Below are 15810 nucleotides of genomic sequence, written 5' to 3'. Positions count from 1 at the left end.
ATGGAGAAGCCAGATAAATATTCCGGAATTTTGGGATTGGGCAAAATAAGAGAGTACTGCACTTCTGGCTTCAGACTCAACTCTACTTCAGCTTCCCACCCTTTGCTCTTCCCTATCTCCCTAAATAAGGCGAATAAAACTTACTACTAAGAAAGTTAAGTCTTCTTTTCTCTCTCCACTCCTTATTCAGTAATTCTGAACTAGAAGGACCTAAAACTCAGCACATGACCTGCTCTAAAACAGCCCTAGAAGGTGAGAAACAATCTGTCTGGGAGAATTTGGATAATGTTTTACTGAGAAATATTTAACCACAAAAAGTTAGGGATGCTTAAAGGAAAGATAATATGAAAAATTATTCACATTGTTCTATTTTTATTATCTAGTTCCGGCCCCTGGATCCCAGGGGTCTTGAGTATGGCAAGTCTGGGAAGCAGAATGCAGCCAGTGTAAACTCCATTAAGACATTGTGTTAACCAGAATTTAGTCCTCAGCACACAGCGCCACTAGCTGAAAATATGCTGGAGGGCAATGATGAATTCAGCTTATGTTGATTAACTATCTTGAGAAATATACTTTTTACTAAACTTTGAATTATTCTGAAATTAAGTTTTATAGTAACTGTATGTGTATATGGGTATACTTGTGGGTACAGAAGAGTTGAAGGTAGTTTTGCCATAAATTTTGCATGTCACATGTTTATGACATTATCACAAAGCAGGAATATGTTTTCCCCCATCTCTAACACTGGCTACATTTTCCCATTAAACCAAAATACTGAGTTTGATTATATAGAAGAGAAATGTCTGTCTGTGGCTATTATTTTTGTATTAATCATTTTGTCTAAGTTGTTCTTTATACAGTGAGAATATCAATGGCATATGATTTTACCTTTTGATGTTAAAAACTTCTGTCCAGTGACGGAGCAATTACAATGATAGGATTTTAGCAGTTAAAATGTATTTGAAGCTGCAATAGGTCATAATATTTAGGGAAATTTTAATGTGCCAGTAGGTGCTGAACTATGCATTTGAATTAACCCCATTTTATCTGATGACTCTTTTATATGTAGAGTTTAATAAATATTTCCTAAACTCTTCAGAGTAGGGGAGGTCTCCTTCATTTAATTTACTCTTATGGGATTCATAAGAGACTATACAAGTAATTTTACACTTTTACTAAAATTCTAAGACTAAGAAATTTAACAAGCTCTGAGGATAACAGATTTTAGTGTTAAACAACACGTGTATTGAGAGTTTTCACTACTTTTGTTAGTCAACAGTTTTAGCTAAATTTATATCTTGTTGTTTGTTTCACCATAAATATTATGATTAACAAAACAAACAGGCAAAACTAGTCCTTCCTTTCCTTCAGTCTCTAAACTTCACACTGGCTTTGTCTCATTAAGTCTTTTGTAATGATTCTTTGTAATTTGAGATTGCCTTCCCTAAAAAGACTATATATATATATATATATATATATATATATATACTTTTTTTTTTTTTTAGTAAAATGAATGTAATGGGATGGTACACATAGGTAAGAAACTTGGGTATAACTAATTTGACTTTCTTCATCAAGCCCTGGGTCCCAGAATTTCAAAATAAGATAAACTTGCAAAATGAATAGGCTGGTCATAATTTCATATTCGGTTTTGTTTTCTTACATAGGTTTTATAAAGATGGTCTTTAAGGTTTATTCTGTCATCGTGGATTTACATGAAGTGTATGAAATAGTTTTCCTACATTCTTGTGTATAAAATTAAAAAATGCACTGGGATCGTTATTGAAAACTAAAAAAAAACTAAGAATTAGACTTTCCTTTTCTATATGTTTTTAGGGCAAAATTATTAATTATTTCCTATACTATCAATTCTTTATTAATTGGTACAATATGTTGCAGTTTAAAAATACTCAGGCAAACAATAACTCTAGTGTATACATAATGCCATCAGGGGACTTGCAATAGTAATAAATTTAAACCAGTTCAAATCTACTGTAGGAAAACAAGGTAGTTCCATAGAGCTGGTCATGCTTTTGTCCTTTTCCCCACAAACTGGAATGGTACAAAGGGACCTGGCCGCTCTATATACCGGGATGAGGGTGTGGAAATTGAAGAAATCCATAGGAGAAAAAAACTAAGGGACATTTGAGTTCTATACTTCATCATCTCTCCCAATACCCCCCAAGGGACACTACCTCACTCTGCAAGTCAGCAGACAGAAAAAGGCAGTCAGAAAAATGCTATTTTGACTGTTTTTTGATCTGAGACCCCAAATTATTCCATCTTTATCAAAGTTAATATATTTATATTTGGCCTGTGATTTCAGAACTGGAAAAACAAATATGGGGAAATCTTCATAGGAATGTTTTCAATTTTTTTCTCAGAGGAAGAGGACATGTGAGTAGAAACAATATAGAAGTTCAAATATTCAGTTGAATGGATTACAACCTGTCTAATCAATTGACAAAGGATTTCTTACAGAGACTAGCCATGTGTCATCCAGCAAATTACATCAACTTTCTGTACCTGAATGTCCTCATCTGTAAAATGAGGATATTCCAAGTTCGAGAGTCACTTCAAAGAATGTTATGTAATTTTGTTTTTAAAGATTTTACTCATTTATTTGACAGAGAGAGATCACAAGTAGACAGAGAGGCAGGCAGAGAGAGAGAGAGAGAGAGAAGCAGGCTCCCTGCTGAGCAAAGAGCCCGATGCGGGCCTCGATCCCAGGACCTGAGATCATGACCTGAGCCGAAGGCAGCGGCTTAACCCACTGAGCCACCCAGGCGCCCTGTTATGTAATTTTTAAAAATCAGTTCATGAATTTAGAACAATATTTGGTATGCAGTAAGAACTCAATAGGTATTCGTTGTTACTATCATAATGTATTTCTTAAGATCCACAATCCTGCTTGTCTCCCTAAATTATGGTTTTGTATATGTGCTGCCGAAGCGAGCACTCTAAATTATGGTTTTGTGATGTAATCACTTTAACAAGTTCAGGTCTTCCCTGTCAATAAAATGTTTCCTCATTTAAAAACTCAACTCACTCTTTTAATATTCACTTTAAGTTCTTCTTGTATATAAAAGCTTATTTTCTATTCCTTATCCATGGTTGCTTATCCACACAACAGCCATCTTGGAGTCTCGGTAGATAGGTCCATAGTTAGTACTGTATTTACCTATCTATATGAACTTTGTATATTTGTGTTCAGACCAGGAAAGATTCTTATGTTGTTGTTAACAATCAAACTACCTAATTTGGAATACAACCTACAAATGAACTCATTTGAACTGGAGACTACCTTACTGACTTAAGGAACGTGCCTTTCACCAAAGAAATCAAAATTCTCAAATGTGTTGAGGAAAACTGTAATCTGGGCTTTGTTTATTCCAACCACGCTCATTCTCACTGTTATCTACCCCAACTCCACTCTTCCACTGCTGCTTCCTTCAAGCATATGAGCACACCGTGCGCAAGCCGTGTGGTGTGATTGACTGTTCCCATCCACAATGCCAGTCAAGGCATGTTTAAAATGAATTGGTTTATGTGAGAAGAGAAGTTCGCTATTCACCTACCTATATGTTGTCATCGTCTCTGATCGATTCTGGTGACTTCCACCACGAAAGGCAAGAATGAAATAATATATTTATATACTTCGTGCAGATCCTCTGATCACAGTAATTTCTTCAGAATTATGAATGGAACAGAACAGGGACGACCTTTATTGTCTTTTATCGCCTTTTAACAATCTCTACGCTTCACCGGCATCTTTTCTTGTGTGGGGGGGGGTGTTCTGCCCAACGTCTTTCTCTGTATTTCTCAGTTTATTAACTTGCTCGTTACGTTTTATTTTGGTGCTCCCTTTAAAAATGTGCAACAACATGATACATGTGGTCTGCTCTGTTTAAAGTTAAACACTGCCTTTTTAATTTTCACTTCCAGTAGAAGATATGTGACAAATGACATAGTAATTTTCTTATTTCTTCATGTTCATAAAACATTGATAATATGATTTTTACCTTCCCTTTGTTCTCAATTAAATGAAATGTTCCGATACAATTAATGTGCTCTTGCAATTTAGGTTTTCTTTAGAGGTTTCTCTTGTCTCTGATTAACAGCATTTTCCATCCATTCTGAGAACCCCCGACTGCTATTCAGAACGTTCCATTATGCCTGCCAGCTATAAATACAATTGTGAACCAATATCATTTTAATTGTTTCACTAATAACTTGTTTTAAATGATTCAACAGTCATCAGGAAAGATAAGTGCTCTTGTGCCCTGCAGGCTTATGGGCATGAGGGTATGAGGCAATGTAGAGTGCTGTATCAGAATAATGAAACCGTATGCAGAAGATAATGACAAAGCACTCACATTGCTGTAAAGATAAATGAAAACAGTAGATCTTCTTTCCTCAGTAATATAACATCCATTTCTAGCTCCCATTTCAATCATTAGACCTTCCAAACAGATTAATGCACAAATACACATATGCAACATGTCCCATCCTAATAGCCATATGTTCCCATTTTTCCAGGCGGACTGTGAATGATGGAGTTAACGAGCTTTACAAATGCTCTTGTTAATTAACAAAAATTGTTACTTTCTCATTTGAGGGGGGCTTTATAAATTAGACTTAATTACATGAGATAATTGCAACTGCCAGGCACGGAGCTACTCCTTCTCATTCTGTTCTTTCAGTGGCAAATCAACAATTGCAACCCTTGCCTATTTGTGTAGATGAATTTAATAAGCAAACAGCCCTTTTATGTTAATGGTTTACTGGCATTCATGGGCCTGGCAGGAGAAATGTGCTGGGGGAGGGTTTGCTAATGGCAGCACATAATCACATTAATTAAAATATAACTGCCATTTAAAGATTTGTAGTGTGGAATGAGAGCATGTTGGGAACTGAGAAAATCAAGCTAGAGTGCATATTAGCACCATTACTCTGTGCTCCCTGCACAGCAGTCAGCAACCTCATGTGTCATAAATGTAATTTATGAGTGCTATTTCCTTTGAAATATATGTTTTTAGTTCACTCATTAGAATGTAAAAATTTGCAGTGTCTGCTTCAGGAGGTTCAAAATAAATTCACTACAAGCTGAGACCCATGATCTGCTTTTAACACATCCCTCAACAACGGATTTTTTAATTATGACTTTGATAATTTCTTCGAGCAAAACCAACTGTCTCCTTTGCTGGAGACAGATTTAAGTCTCAATGCTACCATAAATTGTGCATTTTTAGTCAGACTTTTATAATGTAGTGTAATCTTTATTGGGTCTTTAATAAATATGGTCCTTAATTTTTGTCACTTTGTTCTAAAGAAGGTCGGTGGAAACTGCTAAATGCTTTAAAGTTGGGCACATGCAGAGAGGACAGTTGAGAAAATGTCTTGTAAAGCTTTTCATGAGTCTGTCCCTGAGATCCACTCATTAGTTTTAAAACTATCCTTGATCTAAATCAGACCCATTTGTACTACACCTACGAAGAAACTCAGAAGGTACAAACCCTGGATAAATTGCCAAGGGGCCAAGGCAATACCCAGGGGAACAGTGCTTAATTGATTCTTAATAACGTCAAAAGGATTCTAGTTCCAGAAGCCAGCTGACTGTGACCAAATCCCACTTTACTGAAGCCTTAAACCTTTAACAATGTAAAAACTGACAATGTATTTTTATTTCCCTTTGTTCAACAGACCCCGAAAGTCCCCCGATTCTACAACTACAATTTTGACTGCTAAATAGAAGCAGTTGACGGAAATACGGTATGTATGACTCTCACGGGCTATTTTTGTAAACTGCTTGGACAGCTTTCCAACACCAGTAACTTGAGTATGTTATAGGTAAAGAGATTAATGCTGTGCCAGCCCCAGAAAAACCAAGAGCCCAGCCACACTAATGAGGGGTCTTTTCATGTGGAGTCCAGTGCCATAGCTAATATTGTTTCTCAAGTTAAACATTGTTTCACTGAAGACGCAGAGCTTCTCGGAGCCAAGGGTAGTTGCTCCTGAATCTTCAGCCCCGTAAGCATTTGATTGGCTCATTAGGTAGAAAGGTAGAACACAGGACTATATGGCTGCTTTTCATGTACAGTAAGACATTAAAAAGGAGACAGCAGATCCAAAATGGAGTCACTTATGCTCCACCCCATGACAGCAAACCAAGACTTAATACTTCACCAGTTTCAACCCCCCAGGAATATAACCTTTAACCAGTCAACATGGAATTGCTTGGTCAGCATGACAGAGATAACCCACCCAACAGATCCCTTACATTCCCCTTAGGAAGAGGACCTTGCCTGAAACAATGCCTTCTTTGCTTACAATTTCCTTTTCCAATCCCTTTTCTGCCTTTAAAAATGTTCTCTTTCGGGGCGCCTGGGTGGCTCAGTGGGTTAAGCCTCTGTCTTCGACTCAGGTCATGATTTCAGGGTCCTGGGATCAAGCCCCTCATTGGGCTCTCTGCTCAGCGGGGAACCTGCTCCCCTCCACCGCCTGCCTCTGCCTACTTGTGATCTCTGTCAAATAAATAAATAAAATCTTTAAAAAATATGTTCTCTTTTTACAGTTCAGTGGAGCTCCTTTCTCTTTGCTAGATGCAATGCTGCTCGATTCATGAATCATTGAATGAACCCAATTTGATCTTTAAATTTCCTTAGTTGAATTTTTGTTATTTAACTGAGATAAGACATTAAAAATGCACTAAGACTATGATAGAGCCCCAATGTTCAGGATCTGTTTTCTGGCTAGGGTTCTGCACTGCAATTTTCTACCCCCATTTTCTTACTTATTTCTTTCTAACCAGTGGTATGTCATTTTAGGGCAAATTATTGGGTCAGGGGAGGACTCTCTGCCTACAAAACAGAATTTTTATTATATTTTGCTTTTTCTTTATGTGTAGATCCTATATTGATTCATATATATGGCCTCTAGATAATTATATCTCCTGAAAGGTCATTTCGGGTGTTCAGGGTAGTTAGAATGGTAGCCATAAAATTTATGCCTGGAAAAGACATCCATGGATGAACCCATGCAACTGTTTAATGAATTAACTATTTAACGAATTAAGAAATTGAGATTCACTTCAGATAATTATGTGGTTGGTCAGAGATCACATGACAAGTAAGTGCAAAGATGTGGTAAACCCAGATGGTTTGATTTCTCACCAAATTTATCTATCAAGGAAGTTCCTATGTTCTACTAGAAAAATTAGGAATATCTTTGTTTCCATTTTTTATAGGTTGGTTGGTTAGTTTTGCTGTCGGTTTGCTTTACTTCTGTTTAACACACATGTATTATTGGACCTTTGACAAGGCACTGAAGATTCAAATATGAAAAAGACATGGCATCAGCACTAAAGAAGTCCAGTTTTCTGGGAAAGAAAACCCCCCACGAAAATAGATCTATTTAATCTCACATGGGAAGTGCCAAGATAGAGATGTGTGCCAGGTATATTAGAAATACATGGAGGTCCTCAAACATCTCAGAAGAAAGGAAGCACATGTTTGAAGGGAAAGATGTACTGAACAGAATGATGTGCGCAGAACAATCTACATGTCCTTGTACCACCAGGGATTCTGGTGGGAAGAGGAGGGTGGCAGGAGATGAAGTATACAGGCTAAACCGCATGCTGTAGGCAGGACCCCGGATCAGATGATGGAAGGCCAATCATGTATTCTCCACATGAGGGTGACATGGTCAGATTTGTGTATTGGATTGATCAGTATGTGATAATTCAGAGGATAGTGTAGGGGACAAAATCTGAGGCAGAGAAACAAGTCAAGATGCTGTTGTAATACGACAGCAACAGTTGGGACAAAGAGGAAGAGCACTTGAAAAAAGATTTATATGTGAAGAATGGGAGAGAGTAATCAACTAGGTCTCTTCGACCTCTGATGTAGAGGCTGGAATTATGGTGTTTTTAATAGACCTTTTACCCTCCTTGCTTTCAGCTTATGCTTTACTTTGAAGATGCAGGGACTTCAGTTTTAATTTAGGACTTTAGAGGCATACAGAAGTTAAAACAAGTGACTTCGGAGTAAAACAAACCTGAGTTGAGGACGTGGCTCAGTCACTTTACTTACCATGGTATTACTTCACTCACTGGCTGACTTACTTTGGACAAGACCTTAACCTCCCCAAGACTCAGATCTTGAATGTGTAAAATTATATATTTTTTTTCAAAATAATAATGTGATCAATGCTCTGGTTTTCGAAGATGCTTACCATCATGCCTGGAACATGGAAAGTGATCCAAAAATGGCACCTATTATTATCACTGCTCACCAAGAAGTTAGACTAGGGGAAACTTTAGATAAAATGGAAGATTTCAATGTTCACTTCTCTACTCTTGGGATCATGAATGACACTTCTTTTGTGTCCCTTAGCAAATGACATCATGTTGGCATAAAACAGGTACTTAGTCCACTATATGCAAAAAAAATGAATATCTCTATCCATCCACATACAGATAAAGAGGACTCCCATTTGCTGTTACAGTCATGTATTTAAACTGAAAGAAAATTCCACCTGCAACCCTGCATGCTCCACTAAATGTTAAATGACAAGGCAGAGTTTCCAGTAATGAGATTGGGGAATGCCATCACTCCACAGGCACTGAATCCAGCTTCATTGCCATTCAGCACTATAGCACGGGGACTTGGGATGCTTAATTTAGTGCTATCATTATTGTTTTTATATGAAAAGAGACTTAGAATTGGAAATAGCCACTCACCAGCTTTCCTGGAGTGCCCCTGTTCCTGGTATGAATAAGTGGTTTCTCTGGGCCTTCACTGACATGTAGGTCTGCACATACCAACTTTCCATACATAGTACAGGTACCTGGCAATTGATTATAGCTGTCAGACTGGTAAAGGTGAGGATTATTTCCCAATTCTAACTATAAAGATAAAGCTGAGTCACTATTAAAGTTTTCTTTCTATTTAGAAAAGAAATTTTGGGAGAAAAAAATAGTTTCTGGGGATCCAATTTCTGCCTTACTTCTACCCTCACACTATTTATAAGAAGGGTTTTCCAAATGGACAGGCAAGTAGTCAATTTTTTTTAATGAATCACTATGAATTAATTGGGCAGCCTCTCTGTGTATAACATGAGATGGTAGGAAGCAGTATAGTCCATTAGACAGCACGTCACCTGTTAAATAACACTGACACAAAGCCAGTGCCATAAGCGGATAGAGGATCAACTGAAAAAGGAAAATGATCCAGAAACTTTGTAGAAAGCTCAGGGACGATTAAAGTACAAGTGACTTACAGTTGTAAGATGCCTGGTTATTTAGCAGATAAACTGAACACCAAGGTCTTCACTTAATGTCTTGAATGACCATCTGAAAATATGAGAATGCCCTATGGCAGCAGATTTCACTGCCACAGCTACAAGAGAATCTTTATCACCGACTCTGACAGCTTCAAGTCATGGCAGCTTTCCAAACTTGGCAGTGCTTCCAGAATTCTGATTCAACTGGAAATAAAATGATTTGGATGAATACTTGACCCAAGACCAAGTGTCAAGAGATATAAAGTAATGTCTAGGGAAGGTACCGTGCCTAATATCCCCCTTCACACTGCTCATATATACATTTTGGTATTCCTCATGCTGTGATTCCATATTGTTTTGTTAATTCTCTCTTACTGAAATATTTAATAATATCTGTATTTCTATATCTCTATCTGTTGATCTATCCATCCACCTGTATCTCTAATATCTTGTAATATCAATCATTAAACCACTGAAAGAGTGTCTGGCACATAGTAGGAACTCTATAAAGGGCACTGTATGTTTAATGAAGAGATAGGAGTCTGGTGGGAAAACTAATATATTTTAAGAGCAAAAAAACTACCCCCAAATTTCCATTTTAAGATAGACTTGAGTCCAAGCTGCTAGTCTTCCGGCTCTATTCTAAATCCCTCGAAGTAAATGATGTGATATTACTTTACAAACCATAACTGTGCAGAAAAACAAGAAAAGTGTCTCTTAGTTGATCAGGAAAGATGAAGACATCACCTAGAAAAATAGAAGACAAGATCATATTGAAATTTCTGACAAATAAAACATGAAAATCAATCTCTGTTTCCACTAGGCATGCAAAAGAAGAAAATATAATTGTCAAAAATATTTACATCTTTAAAGGGGATGTTAAGCCTGGCATGCAGGACATGGTAACAAATTATAAGACGTGTTTTTCTTTTTTCTTTTTTTTTTTAAGATTTTATTTATTTATTTATTTATTTATTTATTTGATAGAGATTACAAGTAGGCAGAGAGGCAGGCAGAGAGAGAGGAGGAAGCAGGCTCCCCGCTGAGCAGAGAGCCTGATGCAGGGCTTCATCCCAGGACCCTGAGACCATGACCTGAGCTGAAGGCAGAGGCTTAACCCACTCAGCCACCCAGGCGCCCCAAGATGTGTTTTTCTATCTGCTGCTCATCACTATGCTACAGTGACAAGGGTGAAAGAGACTTCTAGAGCAGAATCCCTTGGAGATACTGGTTATGGTGCCTTGTGGGGGAAACAGGCGTTTTGGAGGGAAGAACACAGTACACACCAAAGGTTATCTCCAAAGCATTCAGAGTCCGTTTATGCTCTGTGGAAGTTGGAATGTGTTGACCAGTATTCATTAGTACCTACAACTTTTTAATATGAACTTATCCATTTAATTTCATTTAATAAATTTTGCTTTTGCTTCAAATCTTAACATTTTAAACAACACTCTTGGCACCCCCTACTATTATATTTGCTCCTTTTATTTTTCTCAAGAAGAAAAAAATTTCTAAATTTCTCTCAAATGAAGGAGGAGCCTGTATTAATCAGGGTTCTCCAGAGAAACAGAGCCAATATATGTTACTTCCCTCTAAATTAAACCAAAGGTGGAAGGTGGAAACATCCTCACAGACATACCCAGAAATGATGTTTAATCAGCTAACTGGGCATCCCAAACAAGTTGACAGAAAAAATTAACCACCACAGACACCTCGTGAAGACACAAGTGCATTGAAATAAGCTGGGGGGCATCTGGGTGGCTCAGCAGGTTAAAGCCTCTGCCTTCGGCTCAGGTCATGATCCCAGGGTCCTGGGATCGAGCCCCACATCGGGCTCTCTGCTCAGCGGGGAGCCTGTTTCCTCCTCTCTCTCTCTCTCTGCCTGCCTCTCTGCCTACTTGTGATCTCTGTCCGTCAAATAAATAAATAAAATCTTTAAAAAAAAAAAAAAAAGAAAGAACAAGCTGGGAATTCTTCAGATCAGAGATTCACAAAGTTTTCCTGAAGAAAAATATTTAAGGTTTTGCAGACACAAGTCAAAATTGAAAGTATTTAGGTACTTACATAACAGGGAAAACAAATTTGTACCAAATTTAAAAATTAACAATAATTGTATAAAATTGCTTGTCATAATGGTTAGCTAATGAGAAGAATGGAATTCCTTTCTGAGGGGACAGCATTTCATTTAGCTATGATTCAGAGTTAGTGCTCTCTGTCATCAAAATCAATTGCAAACTACAAATGTTTATCTGTTAATACTGCTCTGTTATGAGATTTTGTATATTTAAACTTTGAATATTTTGGTGTCCTTATCACATACCATGGTTTAAAATGCTTGCGAGTTTTAACTGCATCCCATCCATTTGCAGTACATTGGTGCACTGTGATGTAATCAGCACATAGAGTGTCTATCCCAAGTATTCAACTGTGCCATCGTACCGTAAAAACATCCATATACAATCCACAAATAAATGCAGGTGCCTATGTTCTAATAACTTCATTTATGGAAACTGAAATTGGAATTTCATATAATTCTTACTTATGATTATTATTCTTATTTAAATTTTTAAATCATTTAAAATTGCAAAATAATTCTTTCTTCGTAAGTAGTACAAAAATTGAAGAGAGGTTGAATTTGGCTCATGGGCTATTGCTTACTGATCCCTCAATTGGAAATAGAAGAATTTCTAATGAATGAGTACTTTTTCACTCTCCCGTGGCTCATTTGCTATTTTTTCATGGTGGCCCTGCTGCTCTCTGATTTCATTTCCTGATACTATCTATTTTCCAGCCTCCTCATCCCCTCCTCAAAATATCATTTCTCTTTCCCATGACTTCTTCAATTTCTCGATTTCTGCCCCTTCATGTTAAATATGCAGAACAATTTTCACTTTATGTCCTTACTTCTCTTCACAGAATCTGATTAGTTTCAGTTGTCACCATAAATTGCCCTCCATTAACTCAGTATTTTGTAGTTCAGTATATCAAGAGAGAGAATTTGTTTGACCTCATGCATGATTTCACCATACTCATGCCATACATAAGTCACAGATTTGCCTAAGAATTGATTGACCTTGGTTTCAAAGTACAACCTCAGTTTACCCAGCAAATCGGGAAGTGGTGGTGAGCTCGTGCAGTTCTAAATATGGCCACCTCTAAAAGAAGGGCTATGTGGAGAACATGGCTACTTAGAAGGAACTTCAAAGTGAGAGTCATTTTGAGGGTTGGTTTGTCCCGTGAGTCTTTTTATTTGTTTATACCTGCATGTTAAATCTCAGAATGTCCTTCCATTTCAGATGATCTAAATCACTTTGATTTCAGGTGGTTTAATTTAATCTTAGTATCTTTACCTACTAAGGGGCTTTCTATATTCAAGATTATGTCTATTATTTACTCTTCTGAATGAATTTTACAATTATCTTACTAATTCTCATAAAACATCATCCTGTGATTTTAATTGAAGTTTTATTTAATGTCTTCACATTAATTCAGAGAGAAGTGAAACTCTCACCAGTTTTTATCTTCTCACCCAGAAACAGTTGAACATTTTATTGAAAGCTTTTTTCATTTATATTTTTATATATTTATATTTATTTTATATATATACTTATATATATTTATATTATAGTTCACCAAAGCTTTGTATTTTTATTCATATTGGGTATAATTTGGTAGTTTATTTGTATTATTATTTCTATCGCAAACATAATTTAACTATATTTAACTATAATTTTATTAACTTATTGTTTTATTATTTTATTTTATTTATTTTATTATTGTATTAATGTTTTATTAACTATTAATTTAACTATTTAACTATATTTTTAAATTACTTAGTAAATATATATATGAATTGCTATGTTGATTAATATATGTACATTTTTCTAATCTTGTCTCAATTGTCTAGAACTTCCAGAGTAATATGTAATAATAGTAAGGTAGCATGCTTCTTATTTTTTTTCCACTTTAATGGGAATGTCTTTGATGTTTCTTCTTCTTTTTTTTTATTGAGCAAAAACTTTTGAGTATTTCTTATACACTCAAAAGTGTCCTAGGCTCTTAGGATATATCAGTGTACAATATAGACAAAGAGCTTTGAGATTTTGAGACTGTACTTTAGTGAGGGAAACAGTGAACAATTAGTATAATAATGAAGTAAGCAATATAGTATGTAAGAAGCTGATAAAAAATAATGGAAGAAAATAAAAAGGGTAAAGTCTAGGGGATCGAGAAAAAGGGAGTGAGAAAGTGGGCTACAATTTTAAATATGGGGGTTAGGGTAGATCTGGAGAATGAGACATTTTGTAGAAGCATAATGTACAATTTCTAACACATTTTTTATTGTTACTGGTCTATTCTGGTTTCTGAATTTGACCTAATTTTATGTCACACTTTATATGTGTCTGAAAAAATTTCATATAATATTGTATTTAAAGTTTATTGATATCAGACTATAATTAGTGATGATTTCTCAGTCTCTTCTGTATCTCAAACCTAATGTTATTTTTAAAAATAGTTGACATGGGCTGTATCTATATTTCTTTAAAGTATTGCATTTAATTTTATTTATTTTATTTTTATATTTTGTTATGTATCATTTTTGTTATTAATTCCTTTCAACATTTTTCATGGCTTTCTTGCTCTTTTTCTAGTTACTTGAATGAATTACTTAACTAACTAGCTTATTTATTTTTCTTCCTAAAATATTCATTGAAATTTAGAGTAGGAGCTCTTAATGACAAAGACTGGAACAAAATTAATCATAAGAATATCATAATATTGGATTTTATCCTGTAGGGCAAAATACATTTTCTTGAACCCATACTGACACAAATTATCAAATAAGAAATTCATTCAAGCTGTCTATTTTCCAAGATGTATCATTTGGCTACATCTCTTAGGTTTTCATATATTAAGATCTCTTATTGTTCTTCAGTTTCTTAAAGGAGTTCTTCACTTCAAGAAGTCATGTAATACTTTTGGGAAAATTGTCTTAAATGAATATGTAATGGATTCTATCATTTAAAAAAGAGTGTGTGATAATAAATAATGAATAAAATACTGACTCTGAATCTTTAGGCTGAGAGGCACATTTGATGTCTCTATGCAAGATGCTTTATACTGACCAAAAGGAGCATTATCTTTTAGGACTGGTCAACTCATCTACCATTCCACCTCCGACTCTCTGAAAACTTGTAAACCGGTGTCGCACTCAAACTCAGTGTTGGACTAGATTCAGATGCTGCACTTATTGATGGCTACTCTTCTTATTTCTGGCCTTCATATGAAAACTTTCCTCATCTTCCTCAAGCCCATAAAACTCCACAAACTTTCTATTGAAACATTAAGTACATGTTGCCAAAAATTTTCTGTTGTGATTTGTTTTTTCAGCTTTGCATGAAAAAGAATAAAAGAGTGGGAGCCAGGAACAGCACCTAGAGCATTCATGAGCAATGTGGCAGGATTCCAGGAAAATAACTTTTCAGTTATCCCAAGATTCCACGTTGAAATATGTTGCTCTTGATCCCTCTTGGGGGTGGGAGGGAGGGGGAGATGTGACATAAAATTACATGGAGAATGGCATAGGTAATGTTCCCATTATCTCTAAGTATACACTGAGAATCTCTGAAAATTTTGTCATTTAATGAAGCTGGAAGTTTTTTGGGGACTATTGGTATGTTCCCATTAACAAAGCACTGTTATATTATGACACAGCATAGCGTGTGCTATCCTGATGACCTCTGACACTGGTCTTCTGTAGAGTAAGACAGAAAGCTCCTTTCATAAAGGTCTCTTTTGCCTCTGACTGCCTAGTGCTGGTAGGTAGGCTCTTTTCTTTTTGTTTTGTTTTAACTCCAATTCCTTAATCATGCAGCTAGGAACAATTTCTGTATTTTGCCAATACTTTCAATCAGGAGGACTGTGTCTTTGAAAATCCAATGTACTACAATATCATCACTCTAGAAGAATGTTTTTTACATCAATTTTTAGTGTTTGCAAATCATTCATATATATTTTAAAAGGAAAATAGAAGAAGGCACAATAGGAGTTAGTGGACTAAAGCTATTTTAATGTAGTCTATTTTAAACATTATTTCAGTCTGAAGTATTCACTAGTTCTATTGTTCTTGTTTCTATTGTTCTTAAATATTTATTACATCAGAATATTTCAAGTGCTAATAAATGCATCTGTAACTTTGATTTATTGTTTAGATGAAGTAATTTTCTTATATGAGAATATGCATAATTTTGTATATTTTTATTGACAGACTAGAACCTCGTCATGTAAAAAAAAATTAAACTTGACTCTTTACATTTTGTTTATACTAGTTTCAAAAGATAATTTATATAAATAAGAATGAACATAAATGTTTGGATTTATTAATGATGATTTACAATTAAAAATGCTGAGTGTTAAGATATTTTAACTTACATATTATGTACTCAACAAAAGATACTAAGCTGTTTAAAATCTATTTTACTTTCTGGTGAAGAATAATAAAAATAAGATAATAATAATAATAATAAA

The 15810-nt window shown here is 35.5% G+C and overlaps 1 long non-coding RNA gene across 1 annotated transcript in view; it reads right to left on the bottom strand.

Annotated features, from left to right (window-relative positions):
- The window catches only part of LOC125098717 (uncharacterized), a 139290-nt gene that overhangs the window by 17441 nt on the left and 106039 nt on the right, over positions 1-15810 (bottom strand). Inside the window, exons 5-7 of the long non-coding RNA XR_007126927.1 lie at positions 9967-10029; positions 9280-9486; positions 8741-8847 (exon numbers count right to left, since the gene is read on the bottom strand). This is a non-coding gene — a long non-coding RNA (uncharacterized LOC125098717). The remainder of the gene's footprint in view (positions 1-8740; positions 8848-9279; positions 9487-9966; positions 10030-15810) is intronic.

Source organism: Lutra lutra, chromosome 4 (assembly GCF_902655055.1).
Source record: "Lutra lutra chromosome 4, mLutLut1.2, whole genome shotgun sequence".
In the NCBI taxonomy this organism is placed as follows: Eukaryota; Metazoa; Chordata; class Mammalia; order Carnivora; family Mustelidae; genus Lutra; species Lutra lutra.
Note: the sequence above shows the minus strand (reverse complement) of the source record. Positions and strands in the feature narration are given on the sequence as shown.